The sequence below is a fragment of the Lagopus muta genome, chromosome 4 (assembly GCF_023343835.1).
Source record: "Lagopus muta isolate bLagMut1 chromosome 4, bLagMut1 primary, whole genome shotgun sequence".
Classification (NCBI taxonomy): Eukaryota; Metazoa; Chordata; class Aves; order Galliformes; family Phasianidae; genus Lagopus; species Lagopus muta.
This window is the reverse complement of record NC_064436.1, coordinates 46,836,833-46,851,310: the sequence shown is the minus strand read 5'-3', so window position 1 is coordinate 46,851,310 and position 14,478 is coordinate 46,836,833. Positions and strand designations below refer to the sequence as shown.

General features: G+C 44.7%; 1 protein-coding gene across 4 annotated transcripts in view; it reads right to left on the bottom strand.

The window, feature by feature from the left end:
* TEC (tec protein tyrosine kinase) overlaps positions 1 to 14,478 on the bottom strand; it is a 57,546-nt gene that overhangs the window by 36,907 nt on the left and 6,161 nt on the right. The window contains exons 1-2 of one of the 4 annotated variants that reach the window (XM_048941802.1): positions 5,090 to 5,215; positions 1 to 162 (exon numbers count right to left, since the gene is read on the bottom strand). The gene's annotated coding sequence lies outside the window, so the exon portion shown is untranslated. Of the gene's footprint in view, positions 163 to 4,663; positions 4,685 to 4,876; positions 4,985 to 5,089; positions 5,216 to 14,478 lie in introns of those variants that run through there. The other 3 variants (XM_048941804.1, XM_048941805.1, XM_048941803.1) reach the window with 3 other exon arrangements.

Genomic DNA, 14,478 nt, shown 5'->3' with positions numbered 1-14,478 from the left:
CTGAAAATCAACACAACTGGAGGTAGTGCTGTCATCTTGTGCATTCCTTTTCTTTCAGGCTCTCAATCCTGTGAGGCAGTCAGCATCTCTAGCATAGAGGCTCATTACCCCACTCCCCTCGATGAAAATTCTTGGATGTCAGGATGTTTCAGCTGTTGTGAGCTAAAGAGGGACAAGAGCACTCATCAGGCATCACAAGACATTTAAGATCTAAAGCAGCTGTATTCGACTTAAACTCTCTTTGAGATACTGTATGATACCATCATTAATGTGTGATAACATCATATGCCATTTAATCCACTCTGATCACTAATGGTAGGGCATAAAAATACCATGGAATAGGCAACACTAGAAGCAACACTTCCACCACCCAGAGTCACTGATGTCCAGATTACATGGGATAAATGCAAGAGACTGTAAAAGTAGGATAAGATAGTCATTTTACAGCTAGATCTTAAGTTTTCACAGGGATTGCCTGCTTCTCACTGACTTCCAGGGTTGGTTTCAGTTCAAGAGATCTAGAGAAATAACTGAAGGAAGTTGAGGAATCATGCCACTTGCCCATTATTTTGTTTTTAAATGAGCCACAGCATGTGACCACGTAACTGAACACTACCCTCTGACACATTATGCATAAGCAAATTGAAGAGAAGTTGCAGTGGAAGTTTGTAAACCAATCAGTTTTAACACTGAGTACTACATTCTGCCACGCTTGAAAATGTTCCTTTAATCATCTTTACTGGATAGAGTCTGGATAGCCATTTTGCTTTCAAAAGATCCCAAGGTGTATTTAAGACTACAAGTTTTAAGAGACCTGTGGAAAAGTTCAACCTCTACTGCCATACCACCACCATCTGCCTCTGGCGTCATGGGCTAACAAAATAAAATAGGAGTCATTGCATTTGGAGCAGCCATCATCTGTTCATCTCTCTACACTGAGTTGGGTCTGCCCATGGTAGCAATTGGGAATCATCTTCTTGTCCTTCTCTCAACCCCTGACCTCTATTCCATGCATTTTCTCTCCTTCTTTCACTGAGGAGAGGAAGTGAAAGTGTGTGTGTGGTGTGGTGGAGTTTAGCTGCCTCTACATCAAGAATTTTAAGTGCTGTTGTCATCTCACACTTTAGACTAGTGCAGAGAAGATGACAAAAAGATCTCTGCGCAGGGAGAGAGTTGCAAGTACTGCATTCAGCTACAAGCAAGGGGCAGTTACCATTTCTGTCTAATACTGAATTATGTGGTTGCTTCACCAGAGAAAAATGACTTATTTTGCGCTGTAATTCAAGGGGCCATGCTGGCTGCAAGTGCCCTGCCCACATCATGCTGCAAAAGGATGAAGACTGCACCATCTTTTTCTGTCCTATTCAAGTGCAAACAAGGCCTACATCTAAGGCGTTCTTATGATTTCATCAGATCACAGCTCATAAAAGGCACAGGGTTGAGCAAAACCTCCTGACAGGAAACCCTGCTGTGACCTACTTGAGTACCATGCAGTTGTACCTCACACATAGCAGAGCAGCACCCATTCATACACTTGCCTGTAGGAGAAAAGTGAATAAGGGAAACAGGACCACCAAGAAAACACTTGGCCCATGCTCCGTGCATTCCCAGCACACTGGGGTTTATTTTTTTTCCCCAGCAGGTTTCCATTACTCCTCCAAGTTTTGCACTCCCGTTTGAACACTGCATGCCCTTTATGGTGCTTGCAAGGCAGTGACCTATCATGTCTCCACACACGAGAAATTGTGAAATCCTACCATCTACTCCTCTCAGAGCATCCCTTATGACAAGGCCCTTCACCACAGATTTCTAGAAGAAGACTATTTATTTTTCCAAGTTCTGCCTCGTGGTATTTTTCTCATTTCTGCATCCTGACTCTGAATCACAGCGCTGAGGCAGGGGATGACTGAGAGCTACCAGAGCCATCATAGCCACGGGGCAGTGCTCCATTACACAGCTCTGCACCCCAGTTCCTCTTCTACCATTTGTGATAGAAAGGGCACATGTGTCCACCCAGACACGTGCTGCCCTCATCTACACACTGCCTTCTTTGCTGTATGTTAGATGTCCTTCAGAAGCATGCATGCTTTTTGAAATATAGGAAGGAGAAAAAAAAAAAAAGAAAGAAGACACCCTCAAGCCTTCTTCTCCATGCCAAACTATAGCCCTGTTCACCCAAGTACTGCTTCTCATACCTTCTGAGTTTCATACTGGCATTTTTGTATCCTATTGCTGCAGGAGGCCCACTATAGACCACAATAACTCACTTTTTGGCACTCACAAGCTTGTCTCTTTTTTAAAGCACAATTCCAACTGCAGCAGTGAAAACATAACCGGGTACTGAAAAAAGTCAAAACATACAGAAGTAGCAAAACATCTTAGAGGTCAATGGTTAACAAAGGCTAAAGGCATTTTCCATGACATCTGCGTTGACAGTAGGAAGCACAGAATTCCATTATCTGATAAACAGAAAATATTTTGCATATCTGAGATATAAACATTTGTATAAGAAGCACACCATTCTTTGCCTTATCTTGTGTACTCAGTTTACTAGCTAACACAATACAGAAGGAACTAATCTACAGCAGGTTACGTCTATGGCTGGCGCAGGGGGAGACTTTTCCTGGTGCTTCCAACCAGTTCTGTGAAATTAACCACTTCCCAGCTATTGTAATCTTAATTACAGGATACTGCACCATCACGGCACTCCTGAATACAATGTTGTTTCAGGGCAAGATAAAATGAAATAAAGCCAGTAAAACAATGTCAGCTGTATTTCATTTTTCTCCATTTGCAGCCATTGCAGGCAGCCAGCCAGGCTATTGGATACAGCACAGAGTTGATTCACAGGGCTAAGCACACAGCTGGGAGCTGAAATGCAGCATAACTCAGGACATAATTCTAGCTGCTTCACAATCTATGCCTTTAGAAGATCAAACTGAAAAATAATATCTAAAAGGAAAAAAGAAAAGAAAAGAAAGGTGCTCCTTCTATAAGTTTTGAATTGATAAAAAAATCAGCTCTGGCAAATGAGAACTTGGGTTAAAAGGCAGCTCAACTGGCAGTGTCTGCCATCTCTAAATGCCACATGTTTGAATTTGATTCTCACACCTGTGAGATGATCACATTTAAAAAAAAAGAGAGAGGAAAAAGAAGAGGGAGTACCCAGGTGGCCAATATAACCACACTGATTCTGTTTTCAGTGGTTTTGGCAGGCAAACTCAGAGATCTTTTTGGTTCACCCACGGGATTCTTTCTGAAATTTAGCAGGGCATGTAAAACACCCTTTTATTTAGCAATAGAAGTACAGATGGGTGTATTTCACCTCGAGCTGTGATGTTTAAAAAAAAAAAAAAAAGTTGGTTAGAAATAAATACAATAAATAAACCTGAGATGTATGAAGACTATCAGAGGAGAGTGACAACAAATGGGCTTTCCTGCTCTAGCCCCCTACAGATCATAACCATCTGAGATCTTATAGCAGGCCAGTGGACACTGAACACCACCATGACCCCACATAGCAAGAGACAGCACACCAGCTCCCCACCACCCCTACCCCATATACCAATCCCTTCCCAGCCTTCCATTGCACCCTGCATGGACACTGCCTTCTCCCTAGAAAACAAACAAGTGCCTTCCAGTGTCCCAAGAGACCTTTTGGACCACAGGGAAGGACTTGAGGGAGATAGCATGAAGGCCATGAAGAGACCAGAGTGGGAATGGAGCAGAGGGCACAGGTAACTGGGAGTCTGCCTGTATGGGCTCTGCACTCTGCCACCCCAAAACAGCCTAAACATGTCTGATCTCAATTCATGATCTCAATTCAGAATTGTTTAGTCTAGAGAAGAGGAGGCACAGGAGAGACTTGGTTGCTCTCTACAAGGACATGAAAGGAGGTTGAGGCGAGGTGGGGGTCAGCTTCTTCTCCCAGGTAACAGTGAGAGAATGAGAAGTAATGGTCTTAAGTTGCACGGGGGGAGGTTCAGGTTGGATGTTAGAAACATTCTCAGAAAGAGCGGTGAGGCATTGGAACGGGCTGCCCAGGGAGGTGGTGGAGTCACCATCCCAGGAGGTGTTCAAGAAACATGTCAATGTGGCACACACAGACATGGTTAGTAGGCACAGTGGGGATGAGATGATAGACCTGGTGATCTTAGTGGTCCTTTCCAGCCTTAATGATTCTATGAAGTACTTCTATACCAACCATATGTAACAATTAATCCTTCAGTCACTGCAGAGTTAGGAGAGGAATTAAGAAGTGATGCCTCACCCAGAGCCATACTCTACCAAAGTCAGACTGAGCACCTGTAGCAGCATGTAGCCTGAACTGAAAACAAGCAGTCAAGTAGTACTTCCAAGACACATTTACATGGGCACTTCTGCTACCACTGATTATTTATTTATTTATTTTAATCTCTGTAAGAGATGCACTCTTGATGAAATAATACTGGGCACTTCAGATCGGCAAAGTCTGTAGCCAAATCCAGCCGAAAAGCTCAGTGTGTCACTAATGACCGATTCCAGCTTATAGGAACACAGCAGGTGCTCGCACAGCAGCCACCGCGTTAGCTGCCCCACGCAGCAGCTGAGCAACAGTTGTAGGAGCGCTCCCACGAGAGGGACGGCCGCGCAGGGCACAGAAGGCACACGGAGCCGTACTTACACTGAAACCCCCCACTGAGCTGATCCCGGCCCGAGACGCGGAGCCTTACTGAGGCAGAGCAGTTACACGGCCTCATCGAGAAACTCCGTCACATAAACAAGGAAACACCGAGCAACACTCGGCTGTAGATGGGAACCGCACTACCGCACTTTCTATCACGCGAACTGTCCGGTCGACCTCCGGTCACTACCGGCGGTGGTTCCAAGCGTTTACCGCTCAGCGCTTCATTTCTCGCCGCCACTCCCGCTGCTCGCTCGAAGCCGTGCACTGAGCTGCAGCTGCCGCACGGCATTGGCCAGCAGCTTCCGAGCAGCCAGGCAGCGGCCACCTGCGCTCAAATCCCTCCCCGCACCCACTAGCAACTCAGCAAAAGTTTGAGCTTTCTCTTGTTGTATTTTATCACCGCGCTCCCCGCCTGTGCCTTACCTGCGGCTCCCGAACGCCGCCGCGGAAGGGGCCGTGAGGCGGTAGTAGGGGTTAGGCGGGAGGCACGGCTCCGCTTCGGCGGGCGGTGGCAGAGGGGGGCGGGGCGGGGCGGAGTGTAGTGAGGGCGGCGGGGAGGCGCAGAGGCGCCAGGCGCTGCCGCAGGTGCGGGGAGCGCGGAGGCGTCTTGGTGGCGTGCGCGCTTCGTGGGGAAACAAACCGAGCGAGGAGGAGGTGGTGAATGGTTAAGAGAGGCTGCCAGGTCCCATCCCGGTTTTCGGCGCGCGTCTTGAAAACTGACGGTGTGCTTTGGTCCTGTTGGTACCCGCTCCACAGTGTGTCCTGCATGATGCCCGTGGCAGAGCGCCCAGGCCGGATGTTGTGGTTGCACGTAGCCACCCCAAAGCTTTGGGCACCAGCCACGGCTGCAATGACTTCTTGCTGAGTTGCCATCCAGGCCCTTTTCCTCACTGCCTTCCATTATCACAACTTTATCCATAGAAACTATCTGCAAAACTTTGTTAAGAGATAAAGCTGGAAAAGTTTGGCTAAAACAAGCCTCTAAATGCTTTAAAGTATGAGTCCAGAGGAAAGCAAACTGTCTGTGCTGCTAACAAGTGTATTGTTTTGCTGTGCCTATGCGTAATGGCTACATCAGCACAGATGTCTTTCTGTTCAGCACAGAGGAAATGACTTACAGAGCCTTTGTTTTCACTTGGGGGTTTTCCTCCAAAGCCGTGCTGCTGCTGAGTCCCGAGAGCCGCAGGGCTTCATCCCTGTGCATGGGGCATCTCCAGGGTGATGAACGCCCAGGCAGCCACTGTGTGGCCACCGCGCAGTAGCCATCTCTCAGCCCTCTCCCCACGTTCCTGCAGCACTGCATCCGGCGCCTGGACAGCCCTCCTTCAGTACCACTCAAAATTCAAACCCTCTATCTCAGAGCATTGTCCACAAGCTCCTTGAATTCCAGCCTCTTCCGCCTCTTCCCACCCAGCCTGACGCTCCCTGGCACAGCTCCATGCCATTAAAGAAAAACAACTGAAAGGTTGGGTCCTGAGGGATGGGAGCGTGCTGAGCAGCCTTCAGGAGACTCTTAAATGCACACCTAGCAAATGCACTGAGGAAAGGTTATGCAGTTTGAGAAAAAAACATGGTTCATTGTTGTGTGTGGCTTCCTACAGCTTGCTGAGCAGGGCAGCACCAGCCACATGGGTTTTTGCTGCCCAGTCTTGATTTCTCATGATCTGTATGCCTTTGACACTGTTAAGTAGAGCAATGGGGGCGGCTTCACTGTAAGCGGCATGCCAACTCCTGCACAGCACTGAGGCTCGCTGAATTACAGGGGAAGGATCTTTAATTTTGCAAGAAGTATTCGGTTTTCCTTCCATACTTCATAAAGTCCAGAAGTGTCGATTGCCATGGCCACTAGTGCATCATGATCTAAATTACTGAAAGCAGAAAGACCCTTTTCAAATAACAGTATTTATTTATGCATCTATATAAACTTCGCAGTCAGGAAGAACCTGGACTTTCCGCCCAGGGGAACGTTTTGGCTTTACGATTAAAAAAAAAAAATCCAGTGCAGAAAAAGCAGCAAGTTGTAACCAGAAATGATTTCATTTCCCCAAAGTTTCACATGCTCAAACATTATACAGCAGAGAGGGAATGAGAAAAGGAGGGGATGTTCAGGGCTTTGGTCCTGTTTCAGCTCCAGAAGAGCTCAGTGCTGCTTGCTGCTTCCATCTTTTCTTCATACCCTCTTAGAGGTTCAGGAACCCTGAGGGCTGGTGGCGCAGCACCCATCCCACCTGTAGGCTGTGGGGATTGGAGCCCATGCTGTCCAAGCCTTTCCTTTGGTATGGCCTCAGGCACCTGGTGAGATGCGTGGCACAATGATTTCACTGTGCTTTGTGTTATGGGCACCCAGCACTCTAAGCAGTTGATTTTGCTCTTCTGAAGAGGAGGGAAGCAGTGAAGTTTCTGTGGCAAAATGTCCATCTTTAGGAGGAAGTTTCTCCATGGAGCATGGAGGTTCTTGAAATTTCAGGCACACAAGTGGCATGAAGCACCAAATAGGGAAAGAAAAAGATGTCTATTAGATGGCAACTCACATAGACTATATTTCCAGCAGTTATACATTTGTATATGCTTTACCACCTGATGGCCCATATTACTTCTGTCCTTGAAGCTACTGTTTGGGCAGTCTCTCATGTTCAAAGTCTCATCTGTGCAATCTTTCTGGTGGAGAAGCATGTCTGCCAGTCCCCACATCACAGTGAGGCTCTTCCTCTTTCTCCTGGTGCTTGCTAAGCCCTCTTCACCGTTCTTCACTTCTCAGAGTTTTCTGTGAAGGCAGTAACTGGGCATTTCCTCTCTTCATTTCTCTTCCCTCACTTGTTTGGAAAGAAATGACAAACAAGAGTTTTTCGCATTGCCAGGAGTAAACTGTGTCAGTGAGGGAAAAATAACCGTCATTTCTCATTATCTGGCTTCCGTATCAGCAAATGTATTGCTTCTTCTGCCTACCATGTCTCCAAAGCTTCTTTTCTTTTTGAGAGATTTGGGAGGTGATAGTTCCATTAAGTCATTTTGTTTCTATTTGATCCTCTTTAAGAAACTGAGAAAAGGATTTTGTCCTTCTGTCTAGCTGAGTTAGGGGGAAAATATCAAGCATGGGTCACAGAAGATGCAATGTGTATTGAAAGGAACAATAAGCCCAGAGTTTCCACTGCATCATGTGACAGAGCCAATGATTTATCCCAGCCCTTGCTGACTGGCCATGTCAGGACTTCAAGGGGCCAGGCAGGGGCCAGAGGCTCCCGGGAGCTGTGTACCATTCATTCTCTCTCTGTAATTTTATTTCAGTAGCCCTGCAGGCAAGCATCATGATGCAATATTTTGTTACTCAATCACAATGTTTCTTCCACTTCTCTACTTCTTTCTCCACTTGTCTGCTTCCTTATTTATATATAAACTGAATCGAGTTTACAGAACATTACTTCTTCAGTCTTTCATTGTACCTATCTCACAGGCTGCCCTGTGCTTTCTTTTTCTGTGCATTTTTTGGAAGCTTAGTCTGAGGAAACATTTAATATATTTATGGGATGCCCAATGCTACATCTGATGGATGGAGTGTAATGGACCACCTCCAGCGTTTAAGACAGATGGCACAAAGTGAGCATGGTAGAAATGTTAAATGGGATGAAAGGACTGAATAAGAATCTGCTGTTTATTTTCTCTTCCAATACAAGAGCTAGAAGTTATCCAGTGAAGCCAATAACAGCTAGACTGAAATAAAACAGATGAAGATGGTTCATTATGCATCTTGGAAGATGTGTGGAGCTCTTTGCTCTGCAAACAACATTTATGGATGGAGCAGATCAAATGAGCTTCAAGAGAGACTGGGTGGACACTTGGAAGAGGAATCTATTGAGAATCACTAGACAGACCCAACCCTTCAGATGCAGGAAGCCTCGAGAAAGACGCTTGAGGAACACTTGTATGAAGGTGTGATATATATTTGCCCTGTTCTTGCTTTTCCTGGACATCCATCTGTGGTCAGCACTGAAAGCAGGATGCTGGATGGATCTCATGCTTGACTGACACAAATAAATGTATTTTTACAGCAGGCCTGTAACATTCATTGTCTGTCCTATAAGATATCACAGTAACTTACCAAGGTCATTCTAGGTCTTTCCCCACCATCAACTGATCTGCACCTTAGTAGCCCAGGACCTACTTCTCAGCCTACAGTAAAGTCAATCTTATTTTTTCCACTGAAGCCTTTACTTCTGCAACAGGCTGAGATTCAAGAGAAACACGGAGTGAGACAGAGGCAGCTGGATCTTCCACTGATTCAACTGAGACTTTTAAAAGCCCACAAATGTCTTTGAAGGGGCTGATGACTTCAATCATAAGGTCAGGTTATAATCCAGTATAGGGTTAGTTTATAACTACCATTGTGTAATCCCATCAGTCTGAGGACTCAGCAGTCACAGTCAGGTTATACCAGCACCAAACATGCCAGACAGTTACATAATGACTGTGTGCTTAAGTAAATCTCCTGCCTAGCTCTGAGGACAACCAAGCAGCTTTCTGTTGCTGAGAACTGCTTTTACCTGCTTCACTTCAAGCAACTGAACAGCCCCCATTGCCCTGCTTCCTCTTTGCAGACAGCATGCTTCCTCTAATGTCATAATAACAGGCAGCATTTTGGCCACAGTAGCTAGACCACAAAGACATTCCCTGCCCTCTTTTGTTAAAGACACGTCCTTACCTGGAAAAAAAAAAATTCTTCTGGACTCACTACTAATAGGTTATAGTAGGGAGAAGAGTTGATTTCAAGCTCAGGTCTGGTTATCTTTCCTTTATAAACTCAAAACCTAGGTTTGAGGTTTTGGAATGGATTGCTATAATTCTGGAAACACTGAATTGGACACCTCCAAGAGTGCTGTGAGCTTTCTTCTGAGAATACAGCACATATTAATAATACAGAAGTAGCATTTTTGTAAGCGTTCTTCTTGCAATGTCAAGATGCAGGCAAGCAAATTCGTAGAACAATTGCTTGCTGGAGGAAGCTCTAAAAGATGGGCTTCACTTAATGCCCTCTGGGGACAACATGCTCCACTGAAAGATGGAAAAAAAGTACTGGTAAGTCTGACTATCCCTTGCTGTGGGGAAGGCACATGATAACTGGGGTGACATCAGCCATACATCCCTTTTTTGCAGTGGCTAGATCAGGCTGAACACATCTGTCCCACACCATGGGAGCACAGGCTTCCCTGCCACTACTGCTTCTTTCCTCTGCAGTCCATCTCGACCTCTGTAGATCAGGGTCTCTCTATTTCATGGCCAATGAAAGATAACTCAGGAAAAAGAAAAAAAAAAAGAAAAAAGAGAAAGTTAAAAAAAAAAGTAAACATAATCCATCTTCTGGGGCAAATTTTAAAGGATCTGAGAAACAAGCAGCATTCCTGAAGCACTAAATGTGCATCCATAGGAGAACAGGAAATGAAAAATTGAGCTTTTTGCTCAGTTCATGGAAGATATACCCATTTGCTAGTTAGATGTTACTCATTTTCAGTCTATAAGCAAACACAAATGGGATAATCAAACATCAGAACAGGAAAAGATGTAACCAGAAAGACAGAATGACATCTCTTTTGGCTATCATTGGACAGGTTCCAGCGGCCACAAGCTTGGCAGCTTTTCTCTTCTTCCTACCTTCTAGCCCACAGCTGCCAGCTCAATGCGAGCCACCAGGGCTGTGTTTCACTGCATTCAATGAGAGGATGGTGTATCCCAGCTGACACACATTCTTGGAGAGACTTGCATCATGTGAAAAAGCAAGAGCATCTTTGCAACAGGCTGGGACACTGGTGCCTGGTGCACTAAAATGTGTGCTATGTATGCTTTGATAGCTAACTTCATGGAGAAAAAGAAACTGAGGAAATGCATTATCAACACTTGGGTGATAAATATGTACTAGAAATAAAACTGACAAGGCTGTAAGGAAAGTGAATATAGTTATTAATTAAAGGAGCAACGGGTAAAAGTACTATATATCAAGCTAAATTAGCCTTCAGAACACAGGCAGATGTCTCTATAAAGCTACAGGATTTGTATTCATGCATTTGAGTGTTAAGCTGGATCCATAAATTTGGAGGAGGATTTGCTAGACATCTTTAATTCTTGGTGGGCCTCTCTGACCACAACCATTGCTATAATCATACATCCACACACATTCTCTTTCCCATTCCCCTCTGAAGTGCTGCAATATTGCAATGCCACTTGCCGTAGTCCAAGCAACCAAACAGTAAAAATAGACCCCAGAGTACTGCAGCCTTATTTGAGCAGTGACATGATATAATAAATAACAGCAAGCGCATGTACATAAAATGAGGAGAGTGTAAAAAGTACTTTCTATTATCACCATTCACCCCATTTGCCAACTCAACACAGCAGCACTGGTGAGCAAGTTAAAGTTTCATACTGGTACTGAAGCAAAGAACTACCTAAAAAGGCAAAGATGTGGATGGGGGTGTTGGGGGCCCCACTCTGGTGGTTTTCAGCTCATGATCGAGCCCTTGTTGCTCAAGGAACTGCTTGTCAGTGACCATTGCAGGTAGCTCCCCAGGGCCACCCTGCATTCACTGGGATCCTCTCTGCTGTGAAGAAGCCCCCATGATCCTAAACCGCGAACCTCCACCCCGCAGCAGCACGTCTCTGCACGTATCCTGGGCCAACCTGCGGTGTGCTGCTCCCCTCTGTGGTGATGCCGGTAAGTGACACTGAGGGGCAGCATGAGTGACAGCACTGCGTGGCTTAAAGGCGCATCTGTGGCCGTGAAGGAAGGGGAAGGAAGCTGCCTGCAGACACCTATCCGCAAGGATTCAAAGCACGTGTAGGCTTCAGCTACAGGTGGCACAGAACGAATTTAACCAGCAGCGGTGGTCTCCACAGAGCAGATTCTGAGCTTGATAAAACTGGGATTTCTTGACTGACTTCAGTGGACTTGCACCACTGAATAGCAAAAACACTGAAAGGAGATTTAGTTTCAGGATGTGGTCTGTTTAGCTAGAATATACTTCTGAAAAAAAGGTGGTCAGTGTGTAATTTTAGTGTATGTAAAATTTCATGTGAGACTCCACATAGGCATTGGACACAAAGCAAAAATGCTAAAATGAACAAAGCTTTTCTTTCTCAAGATTCAACATTCCTCCAGTCAGAAGAGGTGCTATTATTGCATTACACAGCCTTGTTACATTGATCTAATTGGGAAAAGTAACTGAATCCCTGTGATTAGAAGGCTGGCGTCCAAAACCTTAATCCCAAAAGAAGCTCAGGTTCTGCTGGTGACCACGTTATTCAGATGTATGCCCAGAGAATTTACACGTAGCACAAGCTACAGCTTTGTTTATGGGTGCTTAATGCCCTTATTGATTTCTGATACAGAACCAAACCTGTGTAAATCCACTTCAAAGAGTTCCATCAGCAGTAGGACAGCAGTGTTCACTATGCCTTTACCAGGACAGTGTGTGGCATCTCAGTAATCTTACCTCAGTTTACAATTCTGTGAACTTTGTGGCATCCTAAAAACCCACTTTCTAGTCTTCAACAAGAGCAATCAATGTTAATTATTTTTAAAAGAGAATGGCAAATGGCACTTGCTCTGTTAGTAAGCAATTGCTAACTTTGTGTGAAACATTTTAGTAACTGAGTACTTTAGTAACACTTAACAGTGACACATGGCTACACAGTAGAGACAGACAACAAAACCCTCATGTCCAATTCATCCACCTGAATTCTACTGCTGAGCAACCCTAAGTAGGGATAAACGTGCATCCTTGTATCCTTGGTAACACTGTATTTGCAGCTGTGGTGTTGCTGGAAACAGTTTTACAGATGTTGCTGCCTTGTTCCAAAAAGCTCTTAAATTTGAGGTATAGGAATGGTTAGGGAGCCTCAGGTGATGTAAAGAGAACATAACTGCCTTTCCACTGTATCTGTAATTCCCACTGTTTTGTAGCCTCCTTCAACTCATGTCTCAATCTGACCTCATTCTCTATTTGATGTCTAGCTTTCTAACATTACTTTAGATCTGGAGCAGTCTGCTGCTACCCAGCTGAAAAGATGTGTGCATGAATGTACAAAGATGAACATGCATACACAAGTGTACAAATGCACACACACACCATTTGTTACACATCTATTGAAAGTCACCTTGAAACAATTCAACTTGGGTCACCACTTCATACTGCAGAAATAGGATAATATGAATAACTGACACTGATGCTATTTTTTCCCAAGTTAGCACCCCCTGAACTTCATTGGATTCTGCCATAAACCCAGAATTTTCTGAGAATTATTTACTTATCTCTACTTAGACACTTAACTCTTAGGAAAATCAAATGTGATGAGTGTTAAAAGCGTTCCTTTAAAATAGTAATAGTAATTAAAAAAAAATCAACAGCAAACTCTATGATTTTTCTTAAACGTGTCTTGTCAAAATGCTTATGTGAAAGAAAGAAAACTGTAGGTCTCCTGCCCTCACACATTTCTTTGTCCTAACACACAGGCATGTCACTGCTAAGAGATGCCTGTGCCATGACTACGAAGGGCTGACCCATTACTATCTAACCTCACATTTGGCTTGTAAACAATAGCAGGAACTGAGCCCATAGAAAATACCTCGCACTCACCAGGCTGCTGCATTGTCTGAGCTGGGAAATCGACACAAACTGCTGGATTCTTGGTTAAAAATAAGGGTCCTTTGATATTCTCTTCTCTGAACTTTCCACCAAAGGTTCTTTTCAGTCATTTCGGCACATCTTTTGAGGTCTGAATATAGCTTGACTCTTATGTAGTGCTTTCTGTATTGAAAGAATCACACAGCACTGGAACAGACTCAGATCTGCTAATAACAAAAGGGCAAAATCTGACTTATGGCATCAGACCCCAGCAGCCCTCTCAGCCCAAATGCAGCGGCTTGGTGCTGATGGAGGAAAGGAAGTACTACCCCTGCGGCCTCTGCTCGAGGCAGCTTTTCCTTCCTGAGGTTCATGCATAGCTCTGAAGTACATTCGACTGCACTCATAGCCCACACGTAGGTTGAACATGTCCCACCTATTCCTTTAATTTTGTAGCCTCCACAAATCCCTCATGATGATGATGAGGGTGGTGGCACACTGGAACAGGTTGCCCAAGGAGGTTGTGGATGCCCCATCCCTGGAGGCATTCAAGGCCAGGCTGGATGTGGCTCCGAGCAGCCTGATCTAGTGGTTGGCAACCCTGCCCATGACAGGGGGTTGAAACTAGATGATCTTTGAGGTCCTTTTCAACCCAAACCATTCTATGATTCTATGATATGACCCGGGCTTTCCACCAAGCAATAAAGTCATTGAGAAGGCTGCAGCCCACTGGCATACTCCAAAGGTTGTTTCAAGCTAAACATAAAATCAGTTACACTGTGCATGTACAGAATACAGTGCTGCAAGTGGCTGAAGATACTTACAGAGAAGGGTTTGTACAGAAGGTCAGTTCTGATGAAAGGGATGTGTTGTTTTGAGCATGGTACAGACACAAGAAAGAGGATTTTCCTTGATAACTCCATGTTCAGATATTAATTCTTGATTTCAATTTTGGCAGAGAAATAAGATCGTTTGAAGGGATTAAAATTTGATCTTTTACCTGTCAATAAGATAGAAGAGCTTTATTGCAATTCTACTTATCATTCTGTAGCACCTCATTTTAACATTTTGCTCAAATTTACATATATATATATGCAAAAATATATAAAAAGGTAAATGTCAGTGGACATTTGAAACATGCTGTATGTACAGGCACACTCATTATTACCACATGCTTCAACAAAAAACAGCCTGCTGTTTGGC